Below are 20,638 nucleotides of genomic sequence, written 5' to 3' on the forward strand. Positions count from 1 at the left end.
TTCTCTTACACGGTAGGAGGGATTTTACTTTTGTAAAAGAAAGCTATTACTTTTTTTTTAAACTTCTGGACCTTACCAGCCCTTTTTTATACTGCTTATCTGTGTGGTGATAGTGTTTATTTTAGTGGTATGTAACCTGAAAGACAAGTCCGTGTCAGGCAAAACTTTGGCAGTAGGTGTTTCCGATTTATAAGTGACCCAGACGCCTTTCTGTTGTGGTACATTCCTGTGCGTTGGCCCGGAAAACTTTCGGTTCCAGACCCGACACTATATAAAGGCCGGCGTGGGGCTGACTGAGCGCAGTCAGACTCTCGGAAGCGCCGCTCATCCCTCGGGGATCCCTACTCCTTTTCCTCCATTCTATTGCCGATCCGCACCCCGGCAGCTTCTGCTCATAGTCTGTGGCTCCCAGGCTTGGACAGCGCTCCGCCGGCGGGCCAGCCTTTCCCCCTCCCACCAGGCGCCCCTCGCTGTCACCGGTTGTCACAGAGTTGCCGGACCCTTGAAAGAGTCAGGTGAGCGGGGCGGGAGGACGGCCGCCCCCCGGGACGTGCGTGGGCCAGAGTCGGCCTTTGCAGGGGCCTCTCCGGGCCCTAGAGACCTTTCTTTCTTTTGAAGCTTGACCCCCTCCTTTGCCACTGTTGCAGTCCCAGAGTTTTATTCGGGCGGGGCTCGGGGGGTCGCTTCCAAGAACTTCCCTCTCTCCCTGGGCTGGGGAGAGGTTTATGTTGCCCCGAAAAAGAAACTAACTTTTCCCCAAGCTGCGACTGCGCGGTTCCAGCCTGCCTGATTGATTCTTTAATGGCGAATTTCTGCGCACAATCCCGCGCCGCTGTGGCCTTCCTGATCTGGACCGGGACTCCTCAGAGGCGGCTGGTCACCTGATAGAACCCGACAGCCCTCGAGGTCCGTCCCGGTCCTTCTGCTTAGACGGCTGCGTGCCTCTTTCCTGGAAGCCGGGGTGAAGCAGGGCTCTGTGGGCAAGTTGTGGTCTTGGTTCGATGCACCGGAGGGGCGGCCCGTAGTCTAATCTGGGAGGTCGGGGCGGAAAGGCTTCGTTGAGCGCTCCAGCCGTGAACTTGACCTTCCGCGAGGGACTGACTCTGAGAATGCCAGGTTCTCTGTCTAACAGTCAATACCTGTATATAAGAACGACTTGGGAATGTGTCTCTGTCTCAGTCTCTGGGCCCGTGTCTGCCTGTCTCAGTTTCTTCCTCTACAAATATAGAAATACATATATGAGACTATATTGCTAAAACACAGACGTGTAGATGGAAGAGCTATGTCTCCCACGGTTAACTGGGCGAGCTGTCCACACCGGTGTATCCTAGTTGACTTTGGGAAGAAAAACAACTGAATCCTATTGCGGGCGACACACTTGTCCCAAGATACTTCCTTGAGTTGAGTAGGGAAATCAGTAGAGAGGAGAAATGTGTGGGTAGTAGGGATGGGTGTGGGGTGGGAAGGGAAGGGTAAAGGCTTCGTGCTGCGTGGACAGCCCGGATCTTCTGGGGAAGATTGGGGTGGGGGATTGAGGGGAGAGGGGGAGGAAGTGGACCGAAAGTGGGGCCCAAAAGCTGGTTCTTAAATGCTTTAAGCCACAATCTCTATAGATAGCCTCTGTCTAGGCTTTAGGTAAAAATCAGATAGATGCTCCGGTATAACCGACATTTTTTTCTCTTACATATAAGTGTATTTTGCTTTTGGAAAGGGAGTTATTGCTGTTTTATTTCTGTGTACTATCCGCCTTATTTTGCACCGTTTATGTATGAGAGATGTATAATTGTTTAAAGTTCTATTGGCTATTTTAATAAATTGTGGCATTGGCAATAGAATTTTTACCACAGTTTTCACTTAGAGTGTTTTGCTCAACAATCAAAGTTAGGGCAAGTTGCTATGAGTCAAATTAGAATCATTGGCCCTATTTGGTTCACAGGATAATAGCAATTGTTCTTTTCCACATATGATCATTCTGTGTTTGCCAGTTGGAGAAGCTAGGTCACAGAGCTATCAAATGAGCTTCTGAATATCTGGGGTGACCATGGGCAAGTCACTTAGGCCTTTTCTACCTCAGTTTCCTCATTTGTAAAATGGAGATGCCGAGGAAAATAGGATTGTATCTGGGAGTCTCTCCTCTGACACATATCATGTGTGACCCTGTACAAGTATTTCCAAGATCCCAAGTTGGAGAGAAGGTGCTGACCTGCCTTGATAGATGTAGTTTCCTCAGCCTGAAGCTTCCTATACCAATGAAAAAATAGGTCTGATCCTTATCCCTATCTCTGTGTCCACAGTGAGATGCAGGGATCAATGAAGCAGTCAACAAACATTTAATAAATGCCTATTATGTGCCAGGTATTGGGGATATAAATATACAATAAATTAAATAATCCTTTGGAGCTTGCGCTTTCAGAAATAGAAGTAACAATATTTATAAACAAAAAATTATCAATGAAAGATTTTAAGAAAGGAGTTCCTCAAAGGGCTGAGCGTGTATTCCTGATGTATAAAGTATGGAGACAGGCAGCATGACATTATAATAATAATGATAATAATTATAATAGCCAACAATTACATACCACCTACTATGTGCCAGGCACTGTGCTAAGTACTTTACAATGACGATCTCGTTTTATCTTCACAACTCTGGAAGATTCTAGTATTTACCCAATTTTACAGATAAGGAAACTGAGGCAAATACAGATTAAGTGACTTACCCAGGGCCATAAAACTACTAAGTGTCTGAGGCTGGATTTGAACTCAGTTCTTCCTGACTCCAGTGCTCTATCCTCTGTACCACCAACTGGAAAGAGAAAAGAACATGTGAGTTAGAAGACCTAAACTCTTGTGTCCAGTCTCTACCACTTACTTTGGGCAATTTGCTTAATTTCTCCGATCTTTATTTCCTTATCTATAAAAAGGGAATCATACCTACTCTGTAGAGTTATTGCCAGACTCAAATGAGATGATGTGTGCAAAAACACCTTATAACTTAGAAACTGCTTTCTAATTATGTTATAATTTTGTATATATGTATATAATTTTGGGCAGCTAGGTAGCACAGTGGATAGAGTGTCAGGTCTGAAGTCAGGAAGACTCATCTTCTTAAGTTCAAATCCAGCCTCAGATACTTACTAGCTGTGTGACCCTGGGCAAGTCACTTAACCCTGTTTGCCCTAGTTTACTCATCTGTAAAATGAGATAGAGAAGGAAATGGCAAACCACTCCTGTATCTTTGGCAAGAAAACCCCCAAATGGGGTCATGAAGAGTCAGACATGACTGAAAAAATGACTGAACAGCAACAAATTAAATAATTAACGGGATCACAGAATCCAAATTGGAAGAAAACTCAGATGTCATCTAGTCCAACCCATGTCTTCTGACACTACCTTCAGTACCTTCTCCAAATCACTTTACCGTCCCTGGGCTTCAGTTTTGCCATGTGTAAGATAAATAAATTAGGTTAGAGGTCCTCTGAGGTCCTTTCAGGGTCTAAATCTGGGGTCCTAGATTCTTGTCCTTGATCCTATTCTAGCCCCCATACTACAAATAGTAATCCTTTCTTATAACATTCCCACCCGATTGTCGCTTGAAGGTCTATAGTAAAGGCTTACTGTACTCTCTGCCAAAGAGGAAAGTTGCAACAGCAACCACACTGGCATACCCAGGATGGTTGCAAGTGCAGGTTCTTTTATCTGCTTTACTAAGGAAAGATAGCTATTTCAGGGTCAACAGTCTTTCTTTTTTAATCACATAAAATACAAACACAGGAAATATGGAGAAGGGAAATAAAGACCAATAGACAGGGCTCTACTGCCTGAATCAAAGCTTTACATCCACCACTGAATTGAGAGATCCTTTACCTCAGAGGAGTCGATGCTTTGAACATACAGCCACTCAAGAGTCTCGACCAGGGTATCACAACATCTTTCTCATAAGTAAGCTCCCAAAGCAAAAGCTCATCTCTTAGAATATATACCATTTACGCTTAGTGCCTAATTAGAAATTAACAAAAACTGGAGCAGCTGGGTGGCTCAGTGAGTAGAGCACCGGCCCTGGAGTCAGGAGGACCTGAGTTCAAATTCGGCCTCAGACACTTGACACACTTACTAGCTGTGTGACCTTGGGCAAGTCACTTAACCCCAATTCCCCTGCCTTCCCCACCTCAAAAAAAAGAGAAATTAACAAAAAGCGTGTAAGCCTTCCTACAAGCAAGCACACTTCCTTTAGTAGACTCCACATGAGGCCTATTGATAGGCAGGGAAGATCTCATTCCCCATTAACCTTACAGCGGACCATTCCACTTTGTATAACTCTAATGTTTAGAAGTGTTTGGGTTTTTTTTCTTTCTTAATCCCAATGTAAATCTTTCTCTTTAGAACTTTTATCCATCGCTCCTAGTTTTGCCTTCTGGCATCCAGCAGACCAAATTAAATCCCTCTTCTCCCTGACTGCCCTTCAAATACTTAAAAACAGCTATCATGCCCACCCCCAGCTCTACCCACACTAAGTTTTCTCTTCCCCAGCTTCTTTAATCAACACTCATATAGCATTATGCTAGTTGCCCTCCTTTTTCTAGCTTGTCAATCTCTTTTAAAATATGTTATCTACAATTCAACTTAATACTCCAGATATGATCTCCCCTTTGTCAAAACTTTGTATTTCCGGGATGGTTCACCTCCCTGTAAGGCTTTCTATGATCATTTAAACACAGTTTTACCTGTACAAAAATGCCGAGTATGGAAGTATATGATTTATCTCCTGCCCCCGAAATCTTCTCTAGGGCATTATGGGCATATGATGGGCATTACAATCATAGCCAATACCAAATATTATTGAATTTAGATTTGTAGTTCACTTTTACTATTCCACAATTGATGGAAAAAAATGGAATCAGGCTGGTAAAATTAAATGGAAGTGTTTTGGTAAAAAAAAAAAAATAGTAACAATTTTACCATGTAGTTCTAAACACTAAAAGAATAATGTATTGACTAAAGTTGCATGAAAGAAATAAAATGATTGTCTTAAAAAGAACTTAACAGAAGGCAGTTATTTGTCAAGTATGAGTACAGTTCAAACAGTCCCTGTAGAGTTAGGGGCCTGACAAAAAGAGAGTTCCCTGTTGGGACAGCTAGGTGGCGCAGTGAGTAGAGTACCAGCCCTGGAGTCAGGAGGACCTGAGTTCAAATTCCGCCTCAGATACTTGACACATGTACTTGGGCAAGTTACTTAACCCCAATTGCCCTGCCAAAAACAAAACAAAAATAACCAAACAAAGAGAGGCCCCTGAAGAATACAAGATAAGAATTTTTCTTAAAATGGTAGCCTGGAGAAAAACTTGTTTTCAAAGTTTTGCTTTGAGTCTTAGGATTTAAACAAGGGTCTTGAATACATGCTAGTAAAAACTTTGCTCCAAGTTTGTACCACCTTGACACTGACTAGATCTTTTAGGCAAGGGCTTGTTGACAACTATAGTCACAGAAAATTTTCATGGTGTGTTGAGAAGGAGGAAGTGTTGCTTATTACACCAAAGTAAGATTGAAATTGAAAGTATAAGGAAATGAGGAATAATAAAAGATTGGACATGCAAAGTTTTTCAGTGATTTTTCTATCCGGAGTGATCTATGGTTCTTTCTTCCTGTTCTTCTCCTCCTTCCCTCCCTGCCCCCTTTTGTATCTCTGTCCCTCTCTTTCTCTTGATTCCGTTCTCCATAATAAAACAATACCATCTTTGGTATGCAGAGATGACATTACTGACTACCCATGAGTAAAGCATGCATTTTTCTTTATTTTCCTTTTTGTTTTTAAATAGATTTTATTGCTATCTTTTGTTTTTATATTGCCTATGTTTCATTCTATATCCCCTTTTCCCTTCTTAGAAAGCTATCTCTTATAAGAAATAATTTTTAAAATACAAAAGAGGATTTTTAAAACAAAATCAATCAATACATCAGGGAAAAAACCTGGCATTATATGTGATTTTCCACAACCATGATCCCCTACCCCTTCAAAGAAGTGGGGTAGGGAGTGGATATTTTCTTATATATTTTCTCCCTGGTGCCAAGCTTGGTCTTTATAATTTCACATCATTCCATTTTGGTTGTTTTATGGTCTTTGTTTTTTCCATTTCCATTCTTTTAGAATTTGTGTATACTGTTTTCCTAGTTCTATAAAGCATACGTTTTAATAGTCTTTCAGGCAAAAATGGCAAAGAACATTTACAGAAGTGGATACACATTTCTGTGGGCAGCTTCCCTTTCTGACCAATGGCAAGCATTTACAGAATGCTTTTCTAGGGTAATCTCTGGCTACCAAATAGCATGAATTGAACATACCACTTGAGAGCAGACACTGTATCTTACTCATTGTATCTTCCATAGTTCTTGAAAGTTATGGAAGGTTAAAACTGAAAGAAAAAAAAGTTCTGCTCTTAGTAAATATTTGGGGAATGAATAAATGAACCCATATTTTTTACTGGTTGAGCTAACTCTCAAGGATGACCACTTCCAAACTGGTGAGCAACTATTTGGTGTTATCCTTCGGAAGCTAAATACTGTGTATCCCATATGGGCATTTTTAAAGGTCATAGCAGTATGAGATGTATGTATGAGATACAGAGTAGTATGTATGAGATACATTTGGTAGAATACTGTGTTTAGACAGTGGGTGAGTTAAAATATTAAGCTATAGAACCACTGCCTTCTAGATCCTAATCTTTTCTACAGGCTCACACGCAACTGTCAATTTCCTGCCATACATATATAGAATTCATGTCGTGTTGACATTCAGTCCTGAAGGAGTGGCTTTGAATTAATTTCATTGACATTCAGAGGTTTAGCCCTGCATCCTCAATCTGTTTTAAGATCATGTGAGTTTCAGGTACAAGTGCTTCTCAAATATTGTGCTTCTTTCCAGCAGCAATTAAGAAAACAATTGATATTTATACTCTTATTTCATTGCTAAGAGAGGTGCCTTGGAATAATGGACAGAGAGCTGGCCTTGGAGCCACGAGGAACCAAGTTCAAGCCCCATCTCTGACATGTGCATACATACTGTCTGTGTGACTGGTCAAGTCACAAACTTCTCAGTGCTCTGGGCAATTCTCAGAGATTATAAACTGGGGAGAAGGGTGCTTGCTTGTACTGATAGAGGGAGATCCCTCATTCTAGAGCTCCCTACTCCAATGAAAGCACAGGTCCAATCTCTATCTTGTTTTCATTGATAGTAATGATATTACAGTCTGCTTTTCTGTGTCTCTTAATTAGATTCCCAAGAGCAGAAGAAAAGCCTCTATATGTATATGTCATATAACTTGCAAATCTCAGAGCGCATTTATCCTATTTTTGGCATGGCAGCTTCTAGACTCCGATGGAGCATTATGTTCACAGGGGCAAAAATCTATGCAAAAGTGATAGGTCTAAGCCCTTTGAAGTTAGCCACTCATTTTACACTAACAAGAGAACATTTGCTTCTAGAGAGATGCTACTGAACTTTGGAGTTTGGAGTTATATGAAGGAGAGCAGTCTAATCTAATTTCTAACTAGGTTGAGAAAAGTAATCAATTCAACTATCATTCCTCAAAGGAGAATGTTTATTTTTTCTTCTATTTACCATCCCTGTGACTTCCCAGACCAAAACACACTTCCCAGCCACTACTCCTCTGTATGTGTTGTCTTCTTCTATTAGAATGTAAGCTCCTAAGGGCAGAGACTGCCTTCCTTGTTTGTATTTTAGATACCGGCATATAGTAAGTGCTTATAAATGCCCTTCTTTCCTTCCTTCCTTCCTTCCTTCCTTCCTTCCTTCCTTCCTTCCTTCCTTCCTTCCTTCCTTCCTTCCTTTTCCTTCCTTCCTTCCTTCCTTTTTTCCTTCCTTCTTCCTTTCTTTTCTTCCTTCCTCCTCTTCCTCCCTCCTTTGTTCCTTCCCTTCCTCCCTCCCTCTCTCTTTTTTCCTTCCTTCCATTCATTCATTTATTCTCATTTGTGAGGAAGGAAGCACATTTTCAATTTCAGCCTTCTATTATTCCAAGACTCTTATATCCATCTATGTAACATTTTACTTATGTTACTTCATTTGATCGTTACAACAACGCTAGGAGACAGGTAGTACAAATATTATTAGCCTCATTTTACATGATGAGAAAACGAAGACTCAATGTGGTTAGATGACTCTCCCAAAGTCAGTTAGTTAATGAGTGGCAGAGGTTACAGAAGAACCCTGATCGTTTCACTCTAATGTCCTGTGCTCTTTGTTATACCGTGCTATCTCATTAATTTAAATCATAAAGTTAGTGATCAGAGGGTCCTTGTTTAGTGATCTGGGGGCAAATTCTCCATTTCACGGAATTCTGTGGAGCTCTTCCAAGCCCTAAAAAGCAACTGTAATTACAAGGAAGAAGTTGAGATTGGGGGCTGGACAATAGTGAATGCTTACTAAATTCTTATTGATTTTAAATTCTTAATTTGCAGTGTTTTATGATATATCTTTCCTTTAAAAAACTAAAAGCTTATTTACCATAATGTGAAAAAATGATATAAATCACTATTGATTAGAGAAATGCAAATTAACATAGGCCTGAGGTACCACCCCACACCTATCAGTTGTCTAATATGACAAAAGTAAAATGACAAATATTGGAGGGGAAAATTGGGACACTAGCACACTCAATAGTGATGTTGTGAACTGATCCAACCAGTCTGGAACTGTGCCCAACAGGCTCTTGTTGTTGACTCTTCCTGACCCGATGGACCATACTATCCATGGGATTTTCTTGGCATAGAAATTAGAGCTATTTGCCATTTCCTTCTCCAGTGGATTAAGGCAAACAGAGGTTAAGTGACTTGCTCGGGGTCACACAGCTTGTAAGTATCTGAGGCTGGATTTGAACTCAGGTCTTCCTGACTCCAGGTCAAGCGCCCTATCCACTGAGCTATTTAACCGCCCCCAAAGGGCTACAAAACTAGGCATACCCTTTGACTCAGCAATACCACTAATAGGTCTGTGTCCAAAAGAGATTTTTAAAAAAGGAAAAGGACCTATATACACAAAAATACTTATAGCAGCTCTTTTAGTGGTGACAAAGAATTCAAAATTGAGGGGATGCCCATTGATTTGGGGAATGGCTGAATAATCTGTATATGATTGTGATGGAATACTATTAGGCTGTAAGAAATGATGAGCAGGATGCTCTCAGAAAAACTTGGAAAGACTTACATGAATTGATACGAAGTGAAGTGAGCAGAACCAGGAGAACAGTATACACAGTAACAGTATACACAATAACAGACAGAAGAAAGCCTAGCACAGTGCTTGGCACAGAGGCCTTAACAGAGCTGAACTGAATTGAGAAGTGTTCATGTTATGGACCCATAAGTCAGAGGTTTCAAATATGAGACCACATGCAGCACACAACACTCCCAGGTGAAGCCTGAACCAGATGTAATTGAGAAACACTTAACAAAATAAATAAAAATACAACAAAACAAATAATATTACATTGTGAAACTACATCAAGATGCAACCCACAAGGATCCTTATGAACAGATTATTAGCCCCTATTTCTTTTTGAGTTTGACACCACTGACATTTCTAGGCTTTCTTGTTAAAGCCTGTCTACTCTCCCAACTTTCCTGTTATCTGTCAATGATGCCATCCTTCTAAATGCAGGCACCAACTCTCTCGTGTCACTCACCTCCATCTTTTCCTTTCTGTTCCCAATGCCATAAGTGTAGATAAGGACTGAATTACCACATAACTCTATTATTTTAGTAGCCTCCTAAATTGTTGGCCTACTTCGACTTCTACTGCTACAATCCCTTGTAAGTCATCTTGAACATTGTTCCCAGATTGTTTTCTAAAATCACAACTGGATTAATCTTTCTTGATCATTATATTTCCCTGCTGAAATACCCTCAATAACTACCTATTTCCTAAAAGATAAAGACCAGACTACTTAGCCTAGTAGTCAAGATCTTCTACCATCTTTCTCCAGAAAAAGGCAGAAACACATGATTATTTATAAATTCTTTCTTAGGAACCCCTTGAGACACAGTCTTCAATGACAGCATACCTCAGTGACACAGTGAACAAGTATGGCAAATAGGCAATTTGATGTATAAAACTTAATGGTGACAGCCTCAGGAAACTAAGGATTTCAGTGTCAAGCAACTGACTTTTCCAGGGTCACACAGCTAGTAAATGTTTGAGACCAGATTTGAAGGTCTTCCTGACTCCAGGCCTTTTACTCTTACCCACTGAGCCACCTAGCTGCCAACAACTTTGTAAGGCAGGTGTTGCTATTATCCCCATTTCCAAATGAGAAAACCAAGGCTGAGAGGGCTTATGTAGCTTGCCCAGGGTCATATAGCTAGTTAGTGTCTGAAACAGTCTTTCCAGATTTTTCTGAAAGCATCTTGCTTGTAATTTCTTTCTTTTCTTTTCTACTATTTTTTTAAAATTTGATGTAAAATTTTTTTAATATTTGTTTTTTAAAATTTTGAATTCCAAACCCTTCCTCCCTCCCTCCCTCCCCATCCCCCCATTAAGAAGGCAAGTGATTAGATATAGATTATAGATGTGCAGTCATGCAAAACATATTTCTATATTTGTCATGTTGCAAAAGAAAACACAGGACACCCCACCTCCCACCATTGGAAACTCAGGTCTTCCAGACTCCAAGTTTAGTGATCTATCCACTGCACCACATCATTGTTCCTTATCCAAGCTACATCTCAGCCAAAGTGGCCTGGCTGCTCTTCACCAAACTCATCATTCTGTCATCTGCCTCCCCATACCTAGAGTGCACTCCTTCCTCATTTCTACTTCTTAGAATCTCTGGCTCTCTTCAGGCTTCACTTCCTGTGCTGCCTTCTACTGGAAGCCTTCCCTGATTCCCCTGGTTGTTAGTACTCACTCCCTACTCAGAGAATCAGATATATGCTTATCTCTCTACCTGGTGTGGCCCATCAGTAGAATGTAAACGCTCTGATAGAAAGGATTATGTTTTCATTTGTGTCTTTGTATCTGAAGCACCTAGCACAGTGCTGTGCACGTGGTGGACACATAATAAATGCTTGTTGGATTGGTTTGAATCCTATTGGATTAGTCCTTCCCAGTTATAAAGTTCTACGCCTAGAGGCAGCTAGATGACACAGTGGAGAGGGTGCTGGGCCTGGAGTCAGGCAGACCCAACTTCAAATTTGGCTTCAGACATTTATTTGTTGTGTAACCCTAGGCAAGTCCCCTTGTCTGCCTTAGTTTCCCTATCCATAAAATGGGGATAATAATAGCACCTACCTCCTGGGGTGTTGTGAGGATCAAATGAAATAATGTTTATAAAGTACTTAGCACAGTGCCTGACACCAAGAAAGTGTTTAATAATTTTTTTTTGCTTACTTCCTTATTATTATGTGTCATTCTGGGCTATGCTCATTTTTTAAAAAAATTTTCCAATCACATGTAAAAACAATTTCTAACATTTGTTTTGTAAGTTCCAAATTCCTTCTCCCTCTTTTCCATCCCCCTCATTGAGAAGACAAGCAATTTGATATAGATTATACATGTGCAGTCATGCAGAACATATCCATATTAGTCATGTTGTGAAAGAAAACACAGACCAAAAAAAAAAACCTCAAGAAAAATAAAGTTTAAAAAAGTATGCATTGATCTGCTTTGACTCTATCAGTTATTTCTCTGGAGGTAGATAGCATTTTCATTCTAAGTCCTTCAGAATTGTCTTCAATCACTGTATTTCTGAGAATAGCTAAATCATTCACAGTTGACCATAGTATAATATTGTTGTTACTGCGTACGCTGTTCTACTGGTTCTGCTTCCTTTGCTTCAGTTCATTTAAGTCTTTCCAGATTTTTCTGAAAGCATCTTGCTTGTCATTTCTTTCGTTCTTTTTTCTTTTCTTTTTTTTAAACTATTTTTTATTTAAGGTAAAATTTTTTAAACATTTGTTATTTTTAAAATTTTGAGTTCTAAAATTCTTCCTCCCTCCCCACCCCCTGTTAACAAGGCAAGTGATTAGATATAGATTATAGATGTGCAGTCATGTAAAACATATTTCTATATTTTTCATGTTGCAAAAGAAAACATAGATATCTCCCCCCCCAAAAAAAAAAACCAAGAAAAATGAAGTTTAAAAAAGTATGCATCGATTTGCTTTGACTCTATCAGTTATTTCTCTGGAGGTAGATAGCATTTTCATCAGAAGTCCTTCAGAATTGCCTTCAGTCATTGTATTTCTGGGAATAGCTAAGTCATTCACAATTGATCATAGTACAATATTGCTGTTACTATGTATACTGTTGTCCTGGTTCGGCTCACTTCACTTTGTAATCAGTTCATGCATATCTTTTCAGGGTTTTGTTTTGGTTGTTTTTTTTAAAGCATCTTGATCTTCATTTCTTATAGCACAATGGTATTCCATAGCAATCACATACCACAGCTTGTTCAACCATTCACCAATTGATGGGCGTACCCTCGATTTCCAATTCTTTGGGCTATATTCTTAAAGGATATGTAGGTTTCACAGCCCCTGTTAAAACTCATCACTTCCTGTAGATGATACTGCTCAGTCCTTTCCAAGCTAGAGAAATCATTCAAATTTTCACTGATGTGTGTAGCTGCATGATAACACAATGTGGTAATTGCGCCACAAGAGCTCTACACTCAGTGTGAACCGCCTATCTGGCTGAGAGATTGCTAAACTAGAATACAGGGTAACCAACAGAAGCATCAGAGCCAGGAAGGTACTTAGGGATGAATAGAAAATACTTACATGTATTTTTTTCCTAGTTCAACTCTCATTTCTACTTATTTTTTAATTAATAGTATTTAATTTTTTCTAATTACATGTAAAAATAATTTTCAACATTCATTTTTTGAAAGATCTTGAGTTACAAATTTTTTCCCTCCCCTTCCACCTCCCCAAGACAGAAAGCAATCTGATACAGACTATATGTGTACAATCATACTTACATGTATTTTTTTAAATTTCAGATTCATATTTTCATATACATATTTCTCTCTCATTGCTTTTTAAAAGGAGACTTTGGCAGCAGACAGGAAATGCTTCTTGAAGAGGTGGGATTTGAGCTGAGTCTTAAAGGAAGTCTAGAAGGTGAATAACCCCCAGGTGTGGGGGTTAACTAATGCAAAGACAAGAAAATGAAAAATGGAAGTGTTGTGTGTGATGAACAGAAAGTAAGCTACACGCAGAGTGTGTGGAGGGACTGGAAAGGAAGGGGCCAATAGTGGACTTTGTGTTTGGTCCTGGAGGTAATAGAGAGCCACAGAAATTTGTTGGGTAGGGTCAGACCTGCACAATAGGAATATTATTTTGGCAGCTATGTGGAGGGCAGATTGTAATGGAGGGCAAGCTTGAGACTTAGGTATGAGATGAGAAGGGCCTGTACTGGGGTTCTGGCTGTGTAAGTGGAGAGAAGGAGGACATATACAAGACATAGAAATGTCAAGATGTGACAATGGAATGGATATGTGGGATGAGTGAGAATGAAGAGTCAAGGCTGACACCGTGGTTGTGAGCCTGGAAAACTGGGAGGACAGTGGCGCCCTCATCAATAATAGAAAAGTGGGGAAGAGGAAAGGGTTTGGGGAGATAGAATCAATTCTGCTTGGGATATGTCGGACAATCTCCTCTGGTGTTTTGGACAAGGGGAGATCATGAATGAAGGAAGCATTTATTAAACACTTACTCCATGCAAAGCACTGTGTTAAGCCTTGAAGATACAAATAGAAAGGTAAGACAGTCCCAGCTCTCAAGGAACTCACCTTGTAATGGGGGACAGAGACAGTCTATATGGAAGGTGTCAGCTGCAAGTCAGAGGAAAAGGTCCCACAGTCCTTAGGGTTCAGAGGCAAAGCAAATGGTAATGCCTCTTCTTTAATGTCATTTACACAGATAAAATTACATCATTTCCTGGTGATTTTGTCAAGACCTTTCTCTTCTGAGTCTTTAGTAACTATGATCGAAGCTCTTGCAGTGGTCATGGCCAAGCTGAGTCCACACATAGACATGACTTTCCAGGATGATGGCTGTGGGCACTTGGCTGGAAACATTGCTATTTCAAAGGCTCTTGGGTTCAGGGTCCTGGATGATTTCATCAGGGTCTTCAGGGAGATAGTGGGCATGGCAGTGGTGGTTTGGTGTGCCTGGTACATGCTGCATCCTGTCTTTCCTTCAGGGATCCTTCTGGCTTCAGCTAGGCTGACTTGTCTGCCCTGTGTGTAGCAGTTGGTGGGGGTGGCTGGTACATTCCTTGAAGGAATTGTTTCCTGGATGCTTGGCATACTTGACAGCTATGGTGAGAGCGAATATCCTAACTACCTCACCCCCCCCCCCCACCCACCTACCCATGAAAGTTAATCTGCATTTTTTTTGGTTGGGTTTTGTTTTCTTTTCTTAAAAGGTATTGAAACCATCCTTAAGACTTGATTGGCTCAGGAAAATAAAGGCTCAGGCTTTTGATATCACTTCTTGGTCGCCCTAATACAAAACAGCGCTAGGAGATACAGGTTCTTGACTGCTGCTGATGCTTGACTGTTGGACCATGATGGACAACTCCAAGGCAGAGAGCTTCTCTTAGCAAGCCTCAAGATTCTGATGTTCCTAAATGATATTCCTAAAGCACAAGACCTGACCCCTAATCAAAAAGCTGGCATTCTCCACTGCCTCTAGGATAAATACACACTCCTCTATGTGGCATGTAAGCCTTTTACAATCTGGCTCCAGACTGCCTTTCAAGGCTTATTACACATTAGTTAGGAGGCACAGTGCACAGAGTGATTGGCCTGGAATCAGGAAAACCTGAGTTTAGATCCAGCCTCAGACACTAAAACAGCTGTGTGACTTTGAGCAAGTCACTTAACCTCAGTCTACCTTAGTTTCCTCCATGGCAAATTGGGGACCATAGTAGCACCCACTTCCCACCCTTTTTTTGAAGATCAAATGAGATAATATTTATAAAGTACTTAGCACAATGCCTGACACATTGTAGGCACTAAATAAATGCTGATTTCCTTTCTTTCTTCCCTCCTTCTCTCCCTCCTCCTTCTATCTTTCCCTCCTTCCTTCCTTCCTTCCTTCTTTCTTTCCTTCCTTCTTTCCTTCCCTCCTTCTCTCTTCCTTTCCTCCTCCTTTCCTCTTTCTCTCCTTCCCACTTCCTTCATTTCTTTCTTCTTTCCTTCCTTCTTCCCATCCTCCCTCCCTCTTTCCTTCTTTCCTTCCTTCCTTCCCTCCCTTCTTCCTTACTTCCTTCCATACACTCTACAGTCTAGCCAACAGGCATATACTTGCTATTCTTTAAAGATCGCATTCCATCTCCAGCCTCTCTTGGTTTTCATAAGCTGTCCCCCATACCTAGAATATATTGCTTCCTTACTTCACCCTCTTAGACTCCCTAGCTTCCATAAAACTCAAGTGCCAATGTCCTGCATAAGGTATTTCCTAGTCACTGCCCTCCCAGATACAAGTGTCTCCCTTTCCTACCTTTGAAATTACTTTATTTTATATTTACTTAAATTTTCTATTTGTATCTCTGACAGTTAATATAGTGCCTGACACATGGTAGATAGATAAAAAATGGTTTATGATTTAGTAAGTGAATCCTAGACCTCCTGTATCAGTTTTTTTTCTTCAGTGTAATCTATAATATTCTTGTCTAGTTGTTTTTTCTATATGAATTTGGTGATTTTGTTTAATTCCATAAAGAAACCAGTTTGTATTTTGATTAATACTGAATTAAACGTATGCATTAATTTCTATATTGTCATTTTTACTATATTAACCTGACCTAAGAACATTGAATGTCCTTCCACTTATTTAGATCCTCCTTCATGTTGTGATCTGAGACAAGTCACTTAACATTTCAGTGCTTTAGTAACTCTCTAGGACTATAAATTACAGAGACCTGCTTTGGTAAAGGGCATTTCCTCGTCCCTGATCAGTGAAATTGCAGGTTAGATCTCTGTCCCCATCCTATTGATATTCTTTGTCCTTAGATGTATGTAACTTTACTTTTTGCCTAATTGTTCTTTGTGTGTGTGTGTGTGTATGTGTGTGTTTAATTAGTTGAAACTCCTTTAATTCCTTCGGTATACTATTATCCAATTTAATTTATCATATGGAACTTCTCCCATCACATCCATAAATGTTTCAACTTGTATTCCGGAACAGTTTATCCCTTAGGCCTTTTATGTTGGAGAATTTCTTTATTGTATTAAATATTTTAAAATTTATCACTCAATATTTGTTGTGCAGGGATAACAAACTGGTCTAATCTCATTGTAAGCCGGAGCTGCTGGTACAGGAATAGTGTACTAGGAGGAGGGTTTTGGATAGGTGAGTGAGGCCCTCCCACTCCTGACATGTTAGTGACAGGGCTGAAGGGCCAAAGGGGTTCTTCTTCTCTTCTACAGATAGCCATTATGGACGGAGCTGAGGCTTTCTTTTGATGGGACTGAAATATGAAAAGGCCTCTTGTCACTAGCTGGCCCAATGTGGATAGGGCCAAAGAAGGATGAAGGCTTCAGGCCCTAGTTGGTGTTGAAGGGACTGAAGGAGAAAGAGGTCATCAGGCCCTGAGGAGGTACCAGCAGGTGCTAAAGGCCTTGTGGCACTGAAGGGCCTATGAGTCCTCCTGCTACTATAAGAGGCAAAACAGCTGAAAGAAGAAAAGCATGATGCTGGCCAGGTATAAGTGGATGGAGTTGAGGGAGAAAAAGGCCACTGGCCCCTAGCCAGACCAAATGGGACAGAAGTGGAGTAGAACTTTCAGACCCTGGCCAAATAAAAGAGACAGGGGAGGGGTTAATGGAGAATGGAAAACCCTTCCTCCCCTGACAAAGCTTGGAAGTGGCTAAAGAATGTAGCCAGCTTCTACAGGATAAGATGGTGGAGCTCTTTAGCCCCTGCATGGCGCAGTTGGGAATGAGGAGGGTCAGGGAGGAAAAGACCATCCACCTCCTATGTGCTGAAGTGGGAGAGAGTCCTTTGGTCCCTGGCCAGCACAGGTGGAGGCAGGAAGATGGAGGGAGCTGATACCTACTGCGCATGGCCGCCTGGATAGAGATTGGTTAGGGAAGGGAGACAGAGACAGGTCTATGGAGGGAGCCTTCTGTTCCTAACCTGGCTCAGACAGGGCTGAAGGGGTTAGAGGGAAGCCTTTGGAACCTGGCCAAGTACTGGGAAGAAGTCAGAATGAAGGAGAAACCTTCTTCCCCAGGATGGTGGGGGGGCACAAAGGGAGCAAAATGATGGGAGACTTTCAGGCTCAGATGAGTACAGAGGGGTTTTAGAAGTTATGAAAGTCAAGAGATTTGATTTTTTAAAAAACTTTGATTCCTAGTTAGGTAGTTTTCTGGGAAGGGATGGGGCTGTGGCATGGGGAACCACTAAATTGTTCTTCCTGGTTCTCCTAACTCAAGCCTCTGGCCTTAAGCTGGAGAGAAAAGGGAAGGGACGGGGACAAGGCTGAGCAGCAGGCACTCTGCTGCCTTATGTAGGAAGTAGGATGTCTTAAGTAAGGCAGCCTGGGGAATTCCTGGTCCCCTGGAGTAAATTTATCTCCATAGTTCAGGCTTCTGGGATATGAATCAGATTCCTGTGCTTAAAGAGAGGCATTGTGCTTTCGTAACTAGGCCTCTTTTAAAGGATAAGGCTCCAGAAAGGTGGGCCTAGGCCAGTATGTAGAGAAGGGCTTCCTAACTCTGACCCTCTCACCCACTTAGGCAGTGATGGTGGTAGGCGGGGCTCATCTGGGAGTGTTCATAAGCCTAACTTAATGACAGCAGAATGTGGGTAGGCTCCAGGATTCTAGAGCAACAGGGCAGTAATAAGGTTAGTGACGCTTTGCAGTCAATAGATAAAGCACCAGTTTCTCCCCTTCTCCAAATGACCTTTGAAAACATGATTCTGACCTCTTTTATTTTTTTTCTTTCTCTCTTTTTTGTGGATAGGGAGAAGTAGGGTAACATTTCCAAATCTGTGAGGGGATCCCTTGCTTTTTACTTCTCAGTTCTAGCCAATTTCTCTTTCCTGACTGCCCTCCTGTATCTTCTGCTATGGTCTTCTCTAGAAAGAAATATTATTCAGAGGAGGAAAAGGACATCAATGAGGAAGGTACAACTTAACCACATCCTTGTGCAGAGGCGATCTATTAGACTTTAATTCAGTTTGATCCAATAAGCACTTATTAACCTCCTACTATTTGCCAGGCACTGTAGAAAATGCTAGGAATACAAAAACAATAAAAGAAACAGTCTCTGTCCTCAAAGAAAGACCTTAACATCCATTAACACATGACCCTGGTAATTACTTAATGAATCTGGATTCTGAAGGAATTCAAGTTTCCATGACTTTCAGAGCGAATTAAGCAAAAGCACAAAGAAATGAGCAGAACCAAGAGAGCGTTGTATACAGTAATAGCAATATTGTTTTAAGAACAACTTTGAATGACTAAGTCATTTTGAGTATTATAAATACCCAAATTAACTACAAAGGACATATGAAGGAAGATGCTATCTGCATCCAGAGAAAGAACTAATAGAAGCACGTATAGAATGATTTTACATATATACATACACACACACATATTTGTGTCTAATGGTAGCCATGAGGGTGGATGGAAAAAAAAGAAATTTACATGACAACTTTAATATATATTTAAAAGGAATAGGAAGTTATACATAATAGATTTGCAGTTTATGTGCAGTCATCTTTTATTTATTCTACTATGTTATGGAAATGTTTGTTTTATTTCATAAATTAAAAATAAAATAAATTTAATAAAAATTTTAAAGTGCAAAGAATGATCCAGATACCATTTATATTTATTCTCATTCACAGGTCTGGAGGTACAAAAAGAAAACTTTGGCTTAGAATGTAAGTAACATCAGATAATCTACCATTATGCTTAGAATAGAGTTTGAGTATTGTGTTCAGATCTAAGGGCCTCATTTAAGGGAAAATATTAATAAAGCAGAGAGTGTCCAGAGAAGGGCAGCCAGGATGGTGCAGGAAATTGAGATCATGGGCTTGAGCATCTCCTAAAGGAAATGTTTAACCTGAAAGAGAGGAAAATTAAGGAGGCCATGATAACAATCCTTAGGAACTGGAAGTGTTGATATGTGGAAGGGGGCTTGTTTTTGGTTCCAGAAAGCAGAACTAGGATCCAGGAATGGAAGTTCCCAAGAGAAAGATTTCAGAGTGATTTAAGAGAAAACTTCCTTAACTTTAAATCTACCCCAGAATAGATTGGGCTGCCTTGGGAAGTAGTGAGTTTTCCCTCAATATAAGCAAAAATTAGAAGAGATTTTTATTAAAACATGGGTTAGACAAAGTGGCCTCTGAGGTGGGGGTAGGGAATATGCATTTATTTAGCTCCCACTGTGTGCTATCCATTGTGCTAAACGGATAATACTTGTAAGGCACTTAGAAGCCCAATGTATTTTTAGATATGGTGAACATGGAGAGGGTCCAGAATGGAAATCTAAATGATAAAAAAAACAAAACACAAAAGATCTCTGAAAATTGTTAGAACTGATTTTTGGGGCTAGAGGGTAGTCTTAAATATGAGATGGTTATTATAATGATAGTTACCAATTCTTTACCACATATACTAAAAACAGACGAAGAGGAAATTGGAATGGAACATTTAAGCTGGACAGAAAAAAGAATTTTCTTACCACAATACCTGGGAAACTTCCTTCTCTTTAGAAATATTCTTTTTTTATTATAAATGTATTTTTTATTTTTAGTTTACAACATTCAGTTCTACAAGTTTTTGGGTTCCAAATTTTCTCTCCCTCCCTCTCCTCTCCCTTCCCCCCCAAGACGGCATGTAATCCAATAGTAGGTTCTACATTTACCTTCACATTGAACTTATTTACAAAATAGTCCAGTTGTAAAGAAGAATTATAACCAATGGAATGAATCATGAGAAAGGGGAAACAGAACCAAAAAAGAAGGAAAACAAAAGAACAAATAGTTTGTCCCAACCTGTTTTCAGACTCTACAATTTTTTTCTCTGGATGTACATAGCTTTTTCCATCATGAGTCTTTTGGAGCTGTCTTTGAACCTTGTATTGATGAGAGGAGCCAAGTCTATCAAAGTTAGTCCATGTGTCTGTAATTGTATATAATGATTTCCTGGTTCTGCTCCACTCACTCAGCATCAGTTCACACAAGTCTTTCCAGGTTGTAATGAAGTATGTATGTTTCCCATTTCTTATGGCACAATCATATTCCATTACATTCATATACCACAACTTGTTTAGCCACTCCACAATGGATGAGCATCCCCTTGATTTCCAATTCTTTGCCACCACAAAAAGAGCCGCTGTAAATATTTTTGTACATACCAGTCCATTTCCCACTTGTGTGATCTCTTTGGGATACAGCCCCAGAAGTGGTATTGCTGGGTCCATAGAAATATTCTTGAAGTCTTATTTTTCATTGTTTCTTCCTGGTAGCCAGAAGGCCACGCTCAGAGTCAGAAAGACCAGGGTTGTTCAACTCCTGCCTTAATTGGTGTATGACGCTGTGTAGACCACTTAATATTTCAGAGCTTCAGTTTTCTCATCTGTAAAATAAGAAGAATAATGCCACCCAC

The 20,638-nt window shown here is 40.4% G+C and overlaps 1 protein-coding gene across 3 annotated transcripts in view; it reads left to right on the forward strand.

The window, feature by feature from the left end:
• Positions 1-251: 251 nt before the first annotated feature.
• RIPK1 (receptor interacting serine/threonine kinase 1) overlaps positions 252-20,638 on the forward strand; it is a 59,294-nt gene continuing 38,907 nt past the window's right edge. Inside the window, exons 1-2 of one of the 3 annotated variants that reach the window (XM_036765633.1) lie at positions 252-515; positions 18,874-18,909. The gene's annotated coding sequence lies outside the window, so the exon portion shown is untranslated. Of the gene's footprint in view, positions 516-814; positions 1,117-18,873; positions 18,910-20,638 lie in introns of those variants that run through there. The other 2 variants (XM_036765642.1, XM_036765651.1) reach the window with 2 other exon arrangements.

Source organism: Trichosurus vulpecula, chromosome 1 (genome assembly GCF_011100635.1).
Source record: "Trichosurus vulpecula isolate mTriVul1 chromosome 1, mTriVul1.pri, whole genome shotgun sequence".
NCBI classification, from domain to species: domain Eukaryota; kingdom Metazoa; phylum Chordata; class Mammalia; order Diprotodontia; family Phalangeridae; genus Trichosurus; species Trichosurus vulpecula.